Below are 12,053 nucleotides of genomic sequence, written 5' to 3' on the forward strand. Positions count from 1 at the left end.
GAAAAAATTTGAGGGGAATTTAGTCCCGCTATGTCCTCTAGAAAGGTTGGTGAGTATGGTCTACCTATGTGGGGTGGACTTTGGATAGGCCTGGGCTTAAGCTGGACTCAACTGTGAGACCAGAAGTTAGATGCAGTATTTTGTTAAAATTATTTATTTATTTGTTCACTGAGACAGAGTCTTACTCTGTCACCCAGGCTGGAGTGCAATGGTGAGATCTCGGTTCACTGCAACCTCTGCCTCCACGAAAATAGCGATTTTCATGCCTCAGTCACCCGAGTAGCTGGGATTATAGGTGTGCACCACCGTGCCCGGCTGATTTTTAGTAGAGACAGTTTCACCATGTTGACCAGGCCGGTCTCAAACTCCTGGCCTCAAGTGATCTGCTCAGCTCAGCCTCCCAAAATGCTGGGATTACAGGCTTGAGCCACCATGCCTAGCCTTGGATACAGTATTGAATAGCATGTAAGAACATTAACTTTGAAGTCACTCACTTGGGTTATAATCCACACAGAAGCATTGGGGCCTTGGGCAAATCTTATAAATTCCATGGGCTCCTGAATGGTAATCTGTAAAATGAGACCACGTATATAGAGCTCATGTATTGTTTGAAATCATTAAATTAAATATAAATGAATTGATACATGTGAGGTGTCCAATAAGTACCTCTCTGATAATATATATTCTTTTGTGCGTTTCTACATTTCCTTTTCCATCACATGTCAACTAGTACATAGAAGATCCCCTATAGAGACTATACTTTCTTAGTGTTGTATGTCCAGGCCTTTGTTCAATGCCTAAGATGTAATGAACTCTCAAAAAATATTTTCTGAATGAATAAATGCATGAATGAACCATTTTGTAAGCAGAAAGGCTGGGAGGTTAATGGGATAATGAGAACAGCTAGAAACTAAAATTGAATAGGCATCTACAGTCAGTGTGGGTGTGGGGTCTAAGTCTCTCTGAAGCAGTAAAGAGGGGGAGACTAGAGTATGTAGAAAGGTAGATGCTAATTTGATGGTAGGAGATTTCACATTTTCTTATGAAACAAGGACAAACACCCCAGACTCCCAATTTTACCCATCTACTCTTCTCCAACCTAGAACTCAGGAGGAAGGAGACTGAAGGAAAGATGTATAGCCTGCGAGAAAGAAAGGGTCATGCATACAAAGAGATCAGCGAGCCACAGGATGATGACTACCTCTGTGAGTGACCCTTTCAGCCACTCACACAGCTTGCTGTTATGTCCTGGTACAATAATTTCTTCATTTGGCCCACAAATCATTCCCTTACTCGAATGAATTAAAGTACAGGATTGGGGCTAAATAATGTGAGTGCCAAGCTCTTTCTGAAGCTCTTATATCAAGGAACATGCATTACAACTTTCCTAATCCCTGCTTCCCTCACTTCCAGATTGTGAGATGTGTCAGAACTTCTTCATTGACAGCTGTGCTGCTCATGGGCCCCCTACATTTGTAAAGGACAGTGCAGTGGACAAGGGGCATCCCAACCGTTCAGCCCTCAGTCTGCCCCCAGGGCTGAGAATTGGGCCATCAGGCATCCCTCAGGCTGGGCTTGGAGTATGGAACGAGGCATCTGATCTGCCACTGGGTCTGCACTCTGGCCCCTGTGAGGGCTGAATTACAGAAGACGAAGAGGCAGCCAACAGTGGATATTCCTGGCTAGTAAGAAGAGCCTGTTCCCCTGTTCTGTCTTGCCACATCCCTTCTGTGCCTTTGGTGGGACATCACCTTCTACATGTTAGGATATAGGTAGGGATAACATGGTTAGCTCTGTGTACTCAAGGGTCTTTGCATGAACATGGAACTCCTATTTAGAGATCACAGGGTACGTGGGAGCAGAGTGGTACAAAGACAAAGAAGTGCATCCTCCCTTTTGGAGCTTCTGCTCTGATAGGACAAACCAACTCAGATGTGTAGATGATGACTAAGGTGCATGCCATGTGGTCTCAGTTGGCAGTTGAAGCTCTGCAGGTCCAAAGGCCATTGATGACCGTGGAGTAAAATAATTCTTCGGATTTTTACCCTCTAAAAAGTCTTTACCTTATTTTTTGAAACTCAGATCACCAAGGGGAGAAACTGCTATGAGTATGTGGATGGAAAAGATAAATCCTGGGCCAACTGGATGAGGTAAAGCCACTAGCTCTCTTAGTTTCAGAGAGAACCTCCATCTCTCACAAACCCGGACTTCCTTCCTTCTCATTGTGCCTCCCTCAATGATTTTCACATCCCCTATTTCTATTTTTCTCCATACAATGCTGTTTTATACCATCAACTTTTAGAAATAAAAAATAAAAATATAGATATTATGATTTATTGGTATCAAAACACAAATATGTATGCTAGACAAAATTGAGGCACCAAGATAAACCTTGACAAGGTTAATTCATGCTTTAATTTATGTAATCCACATTTGTTAAACACTTAGTATGTTCCAGGTTAGGAAGTGAAGTTCACTACTTGAACAGAAGTGAGCTCCAGGATGACCCAGCCCCTTTCCACAATGGGCTGTCGTTCTATCAGAGAATAGAAAAATGAATCAACTATTACTGTTCTATGTTATTGGGCCAAGAGAAAGAGGCTTCTGAGTTTCTCTAGGAATCTGAAGAAGTCAGGTGAATGGCAGCTGAGTGAACTGTAGGGTGATTAGAGGAAGGCCTGTCAAAGAAAGATGGACTTGAGCTGAGTGTAGAATGATGTGAGCTAATCTAGAAGCAGAGCACGTGATCAAGCACCAAGTTCTGTGGTATAAAACGAATTAATTTAGAGTTTAGAGAAGCTAGAGGTCAATGTGTTTTATGGCCAATCAAGGTGGAGGTAAGTCTGGAGTTGGGCTTTGAAAAAATGGCTGATTAGGCACAGCAGGGAAGCATTCTAGGCAGGATGAGCACTGTAGTCATCCTGCCTAGAGGGAACTCACTGCCTCTTTTCTTTCCCTTTGCCTGCCTTGACCCCAGGTATGAGAACTGTGCCCGGGATGATGACGAGCAGAACCTGGTGGCCTTCCAGTACCACAGGCAGAGCTTCTATAGAACCTGCCGAGTCATTAGGCCAGGCTGTGAACTGCTGGTCTGGTCTGGGGATAAGTATGGCCAGGAACTGGGCATCAGATCTTCTATAGAACCTGCCGAGTCATTAGGCCAGGCTGTGAACTGCTGGTCTGGTATGGGGATGAGTATGGCCAGGAACTGGGCATCAAGTGGGGCATCAAGTGGAAGAAAGAGCTCATGGCAGGGAGAGGTAGGCATCACTATTACTCTTTTAAAAGGACAGGAAAGAAAGAATTATCCTAGAGAATTTTCAAGATTGAACACTTAAGTAGACTAAAACGCCGTCTAAAGTCAGTAAAATTTTACATCAGTGGCTCCAAAATTAAAGATTCATGTTATGTGCCTTTGCCTCTTTGGAACAGTTTTTATATTTTTAAATGTTTGTTCCGATTTTATATTCAAAGTACTTCATGCACAAAGTATATAACAGCATACAGTGCTCAAAGACTTAAAGACAAAAATCAAGTTCTCAAACACCTACCAGCTCTCCCAACAAGGTAGTTTCTTCTGGCATTTCCTTGATATTTCTTAATGATATGCATATGTTGTTATTCATTCATTCATTATCTCAATTAGCTGTCATGTGAATTCCTACTCTGTGCCAGACGATGTTGCAGGAAGTGTAAATACAGACTGATCAAGACAATCAAAAAAACTGCTCTTGAACAGATGACTTGTGAATTAGGGAACCATATGAATACACACAGACATATGTGTAATATCAGACGGTGATTAGTGCTTTGAAGAAAATGAATCCAGAAAGAATACCTGGGATCAGTGTGAGACCTGGGATCAGTGTGAGAGCTGAGGTCAGTGTGAGACCTGGGGGTCAGTGTGAGACCTGAGGTCAGTGTGAGACCTGGGGGTCAGTGTGACGTGAGAGTAGAGTGTTGCAGGGGATTGTCAGGGAAGGTTTCTCTTAGGAGACAGCATTTGAGAAGTGCAAGTGCCTGTGGGCCAAGGATTCCAGGCACAGGGCGCAGCTAGTGCAATGGTCCTGAGGCCAGAAAGAGTTCAGCTTTGGTTCATTTTTGGAAAATAGGCTGCCATGGGTCATCCCTTCAGAGCTGCTCCAGTTTCCAAGTGAGAGAAAACGGTGGGCAGGATGAAGGTGGGGAGCATGGCGGTAAGCCTGAGTAGGGATATATTTTGAAACAAGACTTCCTATTATATTTAAAATGGGTTCAGACTGAATGAAATAACTCAAACATGAATACTTGATGTGCAGCCTGACAAAGAGCATATTCTCATTTTATGATTTGTGGAATCTGAAATAGAAGCAGTCCATGCACCTAGTTGGCGCAGCAGGACCCATAGTCCTTTAGTCAGTGGGACCTGGACCACTCTGTGTTGGCCAACCTGAATCACACTTCCTGATGGAGAACCAGGCACATAACAGTCCTCAATTAAATATGTCCTTTTGAATGAGGATACTCAAATTCAGCCTAGCCTAGCCTGTCACTCACACACATGTACAGATCCCAGGGTCCACACAGATACAGATCCCAGGGTCCACACCTATCACATATATGAACATTATCACACAGACCCCTGCAGACACATCTGTGAGGCATATGCATTCCCAAACACACAGACAGACTCATGATAAATTTGTTCCTACCCAGCCATGACTTCTAAATGCTTGGGGAAACCAAGACATAGTAGAAAGGAGTGTGCAATTATCATTTCCCATGATGCCGTTACTTAAGAACTCTTTGTGTCCGTCCTTCTAATGGCACCAATGCCTCCCATCAAGCCTTAAACCTCACCTAAATTATGTCATTGGGCTTTTTCATCCATAAATGAGCATACCAGGTGCCAAGGGAATCAATATGCCCTTTCACATGCCTTAGACCAGTGTCCAAAGAAAGATAAAATGTTATTCTATAAAAGCTTTCTCCCAGCATTTCTATTCCTTTACATTTTGTCCCATATACAACTATGGTTTTCTAATGATCTTATTTCTGACAGCTGTTTTTCTTCAGAACATCAACAGCTTCTTTCCTAAATTAGTTTTAGTATGAGTTCCATTTCTAATTAGCTCAAATTAAAGTCCTAGAGAGCAGCGAGGTAATATTTAAACCCTCAGGCTAAAATTTCGGAGTAGGTGCAGAATGTTGACTCTAAATGAGTTTTTCCTGTGACATAACACGCATGAAAGCAGGATTTCCTTCATGTGTGAAATGTCTTAAATCAGACTTACCCTTTGTGATTCTCTTTTAGCTTTAAATGTCATTTAAGAAAAAAAAAAAAGAAAAGAAAATTAAGCATGACATTCCCCAATATCCTCTGCTCACTGTGTTATAATCCCTATCACTCCCCAAGTGAATTGGAGAGAGTGAAGACACAATAAACAGAAACTTCCCTGATGCTTCACAGAGGAAGTGTTCTCCAGGACCACACAGCCTCCACCATGTCCATCTATGAAGGGCTGTGGCAAGCCATATACACAAAGATGCCTGTTTCCTGTCTTCTCTGTTAAAAACAAAAACAAAACACTGGAAGGAACCCCAAAGCCAAGCTGCCATGGGTTGCAGAGTGCCAGCCCTTAAGTAGTGTTGTCCATGGGTAAACAGGAGACGGAAAAGGGCAATTTCAAGAAATAACAAACTCAAGGCATGAATGTGGTTATCCAAACATCAAGGGACTCCTTCATTTGCATTTGGATAATTGTGCAGTTATATGATTTGTTACATGGAGACCAGATGGAAGTAAGAGAGCTCATCCTCAACTTCCTGTACCTCTGGAAGTCTTTACACACATGCTGGAGAGATAGATGAGAGTTCATTAGCATCAAACCACCATGGATTTCATAATCAATTCCTAATATCTGAATAAGTGCAGAAAAGTCACAGGCATCTAGAAGTGTGGCCCAAGTCCTGTTCTTCAATCGGCCCACCGATTTCTCAAGATTTCATTGAGAAGATCAAGAAATCTAATCTTCCTTGGATGCAAAATGGAGGTGGTGAAAATTGGAAGTATGTCCTTCCTGGTAATGAGGCAATTTCAGTACATAGGAAGTGCTCTGAAATCTTTAAGGTATACAGTCTGACTCACTAGAACAAGAAAGGGCCCCACTTGTTGCCATTTTATGAGGTGACCACCCCAGCTGGATAAGAGCTACAAGTGTCCATTGGGTCTACCTGGGTGTGGGTCAAGAAAGCAGAGTTGAGTGCCCTGAGGTAAGCTGAGATTTTGGTGTTCAATGGGAAAGAATGTAAGAATTGACTTTGTCACCTACTGCCTGAGTGACTTTGCGCAAGATCCCAAATCCCTATGTATCTCGATTTTGTTATCTAAAAGATCACATGATGGAGGATGTAAGCAAGTAACACAGCCAAGACCCAGTTTACAGTGTCTAGTACCTAACAGACTCTTGACACGTTTCACTTGCCCTTGAGTCAATCTTTCCATGTCACTGAATATTCTTCCACAACATGATTTTAATGGATATAGTCGTCCATTGTTTAAATGTACCATTATTGACCAATGTAAAAATGTTCTTTTACCTCAAATTTTTATATGTAAAACAAAAACATGTTTGAGGACTAAACCCACACTGTAGTATAAATTAAACTGGATGTAGGCCAGGCATGGTGAGTTACACCTATAGTCCCAGCACTTTAGGAAACCAAGACAGGAGGATGGCTTGAAGCCAGGAGCTCAAGAGCAGCCTGGGCAATACAGCAAGACCTCATCTCTACAAAAAAATAAGAAAAATTAGCTGGCCATGGTGGCGTGCACCTGTAGTCCCAGCTTCCTGGGAGGCTGAGGTGCGAGGATCCACGGAGCCCAGGAGTTTAAGGCTGCAGTGAGCTTGGATAACGACTGCACTCCAGCCTGGATGACAGAACAAGAACCTGTTTCAAAAAAGAAAAAAGAAAAAAAAAACCTAAAAACTAAAAACTGGATGTAGTTTGCTAATAACTAAACAGCAAATTAATTGTAACATGCTGACATATCAACGATGTCTTTCTTCTTTAATCATAAACCTGCTCACTAAGAAGCTGCTGAAGTCCATGGTAGTGACAGGTACATGTCTGCATCCTTGTCCTGACCTGCATCTTCTTTGATTGTCCCCATCTGTGTCTCCGACTGGCACTGCCGAACCGGCTTGCTACCTGATCAATGTTGTACTGAACCGGACTGCTAACTGATCAATGTTGTTGAGCTCACTGCACAAAGCTGTTCTTACAAGGTAGATTTCTGCCTGGAATAGTCATACTTACACTGTTTATATTCCTTACTCCTGACCCATCCAACGCAGCACAAGTTCTATTTATTGCCATAGAAACATAGGTCATTTGGAAACACCTCCTTCATTTCTATGGAATGTTCAAACATTTCTGACATTTTGGACTCTGTTCTAGCCTCTTGTTAAATATATCCAGAAAAGAGACAAAGCTTTATGGGGGGGCTATATGCACACATATGCTATAGAATAAGCTATCTAAATGCTTAAAAATACTTTCCATCTGGCACCACACCTTAATAGGTAGACAGAAATTAAGTATGTGTATATCTATCTGTATAGATACGTATAAATATATATCCCCAAAACAAAAACTCATTCTCTTACTTATACATAGGTAGAATATAGGTGAATATACATATACACTTATAGGTAGAACAAAAAAACCCCTCAGCCTCTTTAGGGCCATGTGTTTTCTCTGAGTAATTGTCACAATTAATTAAAATACATGTGTATGCCTTTTTAGATAAATTCCATCAGACCAGTTTCTGTCTGGTTGGAAAATAATAACTGCCTATTTGCTAAGTGCCCCTGCCCCCATACTATGTTCCAGTGAACTAAAGACCTCTGGCAATCATAGATTTACAGCTCAGCAAGATTAAACAATTTATTGTTATTTATGACATCCAAGCTGGATCCTCTGTATTATATTCCACATTAGCATCTATCACTTTACATTTGGGAGATCCTGTCCAAAAAAAGATTATGCCTCCTAAGCAAACATTCAGCAGGGCTGCAGGAACAGACCCCTGAACAAACATCCTGCCAAAGTACTTTAAAGCACCGTGAGCTCCCACAGCTGTGCATTTTCAGACGACTCAGCAGATTAGCGTGGAGTCTCTTAGCCTCTGCTTGGTCTGTTCCTTTCAGTGATCTCTCACATGGCCCAGTCCATTCGGTTTGAAAATCCTCATGAAATGAGCAGATTAAGATCTGGCTTCAGTAGAGGGCCATGGGGTGGGCATGGAGGGGAGAGGGTTTGCTCTTAACACAGCCTGAGCCTCAGAAAGGTTTCAGATGGAAAAGCATGGCACTGACTCAGCTCATGCTTACCAGGAAATAATGCACAGACCACACCAAAGAAGTCCTTTATGTTGTGTGAAAGTCTATGCTGGAGCAGCTGCTGCCACCTCATGTACTGTGATAGAGTGTGCATGTGTGTGTTTGTGTGTGCATGAGTGTGAGTACGCACACAAATGTGTGCTGGGAGGGGGAGGAGATCACACCTTCCACAGTCGCCACCTCAGCCTTAGCTAGCAGCATGGAGAAATGCCAAAAGTCAAGAGGAAGCTGCACCAAAGCAACTGTGATCACCACATCAGCAGGGGCTTTCTGGTTAGTAAAACTACCGGGACTGAAAAACACACATGATCTCATCCTTCTTTTATTTTAATCAGAGCAAAATATTTTTATAATAATTGTGTTATATGAATAAATAATTCATAATGCTGTAACCCATTATCACATTCAATCCTCCCAACAACCCTAGAAGATATGTAGACAAATATTATTACTTTCTCTATTTTTATAAATGAGGAAATAAACCCCAGAAGGCTAGGCAACTTCCCCACGGTCATATAACTTGCAAACAGTAGTATCATGATTCAAATCCAAAGCTTCTCCTTTTGTCTTTATCATTTTAATTTTGAAGGTAATGCATATGCATGTATGATCTTTTAAATCCAGAGATGTATATGGAATAGATAGGAAAAGGGACTCTCCTTCCCCATTATACAGTCCCTCCACCCAAGCTCTATACACTGTTGACTAGAGTATGTCCTTTCAATTCTATTTTCTATGCCTACATTATATACAGAAAAGCAGGATTACGTTACACACAATATTCCAGTCATTGCTGTTTTTCACCAACAAGCTATCATTCACATCTTTTTCATACTACATATAAATTTATATCCTTTATTTTAGTGGTGTATATTGTGCAGTTGTGTCATAAATTATGTACCTGTTCTCTGTTGAACATATAGATTTTTTCTGAGTTTTTCCTTAGCAAAATGCTGCAGTGAGTACCCTTGTACACAGATGTTTGTACATTTGTTCTAGAAAAATCTACAGTAAAGATTCTTAGATTAAGAGATTCCCAGGTTATTAGAAAACTACTCTATTAATTTAGATATATACTTCCAAATTGCCTGACCAAAAAGTTATGTCAATTTAACTTCTATGAACAGTATACAAACATGACAATTTTACATCACCTACACCAACTCTGGGAAATTTCATCTTTTTTACAAGTTGATGGATTGTTTTAATTTATATTTCTCTGGTTATTAATAAGGTTGGCCCCCTGTTCATGTGTTATTATTGATGATATTTGTATTGAATTGTTTGAATTTTCTTGATTTTGAAAACGTTTTTACATGTCATAGATATTAAATATTTGTTGTAAAACTCTCCTTCCAGTATTTTGTATGTGTTTAGTCAAGTAAACTCTTGTCCTCTGATTTCAGATTCCTTTGTCTTTCCATTAGAAATCCCTAAATGTAAAACTACATATTGATAGCCAAAAACCAGGATGTTTACTAGAGAAAAGGAATACAAAGGCAATAATTAAATATTATATTTATACAAAATACCTACTAGTACAAACTTAAAAAGAGAAAGTAAAAGTCAAATGCTTCTACGACTTCAGACTAAGAAAAAGAACTTTTGAGGTTGAATGTTCCTGAAATTTTTCTTTTCATACAACTACGGACATGACTTCAAAAGTTGATGTTACTAAAAATGTAAGATATGAAAGATATTTGAAGACTCAGAGAAGGTGGATTTTCATTTTAACAAGTCACATATATATTCTAGATATCCTCTTATTCATAACTAAGAGAGTCAAATCAGATGAAAGAATCTAAAAATTTCCCTTTGACTGTGTTAAGTAGAAGTAGTAGAGGCATATTGGCCAAATCTTGAGTGTTTGCAAATTGACTCTTAAGGCTATAGGCTGGCACAGGTCATTGAAGCCCTAGCTTTTTATCTTTACTTTTAAAATCCCCAAACAATTTATACTAATTTTTCTTGTCCATTATTTCCAAATAATCTTGTTTAAATGTTATTACAGTGCTTGCTCATGTTACTGTTGTCTAACAGAAGGGTATCCGGGGCCTTAAAACTGAGAGGGTTAGGATTAATGATTCCAATACCTATGCTTGGACATCTCCAAAAGTGGGTTCCAGCTTCTTGTCCTCAAGTCTGTATAGAAACTAGCAAACTTCCAGAGTTCACAAAAGGCTCAAAGAGAACAGATGTTTTATAGAAAATTCTTAGAGCAAGTTTCATGCATAATGTTGCTGATGTGTGTCTGCCTTTTCAATAAACATCACTATGCTTTATCACAAGATTTAATAAAGCAGCTTAGTTAAAAATGCCATCTGGGTCTGTGGACACATTAAACAAAGCTTAAAATAACCACCCCAGCAACTGGGAGGACCCAGCTGTTCTCATAATCTGTCCCACTCCTTTTACTTCCCCATAAAAAGAGTGAATGAAGACCACAGACTAAAAGCATCCAGAATGAACTGACACAAACAGGGAGATAGATGGAGCCAAGGGCTCCTGTAAGTTTGCTATTGCTCACATAATAGATTTGCTAATTCCACAACCTGCGGATGGTGATTAAGAACGGGAAGCAGAAAGAGGGAAGAGAGAATCATAGAAGGGCTCATTCAAGTTTTCTAATGTATCACAAACCTGTCCTCCCTAATGTCTGGATCATAGCAGCCCATTCCATTCACCTATTCTGTAGTGAACTCCAGTAGAAAATACAAAGCCATCACCACCCAGTTCTTTCTCCCTTCTAGAGATGAGATATTAGCCACCCAATCCCAGATTCTCAGATCCATTCCAGGAAAGAAGCCCTAGGTATTGAAGCACAGCTTTCCCTCCCTCCCTTCTTTCTTCCACCCCAAGATTTGTTCCCCAGATAGTTCTAGTAAATGCAAAACCAAGTATATTCTCATTCTTTAGAGCAACCAGCTTTTCATGGCCAACTGGAATCAAATACAACCTGCACAAACATCTATCTGGAGGACACTCCCAAGGCTCCTACTGAGCCAGCCTTCTGCATACCACTGCATTTCAGCTTCCTAGTTCACAAGACACTGAGACATTCTTGAATTCTGCAAGGTGCACTGTGTGTTAATATCTTTGCTGCTCATCATGTGGCCAATAAAGGGCATGACTAGTCAACAAATAAATTTTCTCTTGGCTAAAACTTGCAACAAAACTGTAAGCTGTTTACAAAGGGGCCCACTACAGGTTATATTCAATATATACAGTCAAATCATAATTATCTGAGATATATTCAGTTGACCATACACCTTTATATTTCAGTAAAAGGTCTTTACATTTCCCAGTGCTATCGATGTTACAAAGTGCTTTCATATGCAGTGCTTCATCTGATTTCCAGGATAATTAAATGATCCTGTCATACCTGATTTTTAGATGAGGAAACAAGTGGTTTCTGGGTATTTCAAGAGGCTAACGCATCTGCCCTCCAACTTGTATGTGAAAACCAAAAACAAAATTCCAAGGCCCCTCAACCATCTGAATGGACTTTGACTCTTTTGGTCAATATATGGCAGAGCTAGGAAAAGAAGGTGAGTCTTCCAGCTGCTGATACAGGGTTTTTTCTGCCATACTCCATTACCTCCAAGGCTAAAGTCAAAAGAGGGTGTGGTTATCACATGAAAAAATCTGGTTTGGATTTCCCAAATATGT

At 40.5% G+C, this 12,053-nt stretch overlaps 1 pseudogene; it reads left to right on the forward strand.

The window, feature by feature from the left end:
* The first annotated feature begins 1,132 nt into the window (after positions 1-1,132).
* Positions 1,133-7,720, forward strand: LOC134729390 (histone-lysine N-methyltransferase PRDM9-like; annotated as a pseudogene).
* Positions 7,721-12,053: the final 4,333 nt, after the last annotated feature.

This window comes from Pan paniscus, chromosome 18 (genome assembly GCF_029289425.2).
Source record: "Pan paniscus chromosome 18, NHGRI_mPanPan1-v2.0_pri, whole genome shotgun sequence".
Taxonomy (NCBI): domain Eukaryota; kingdom Metazoa; phylum Chordata; class Mammalia; order Primates; family Hominidae; genus Pan; species Pan paniscus.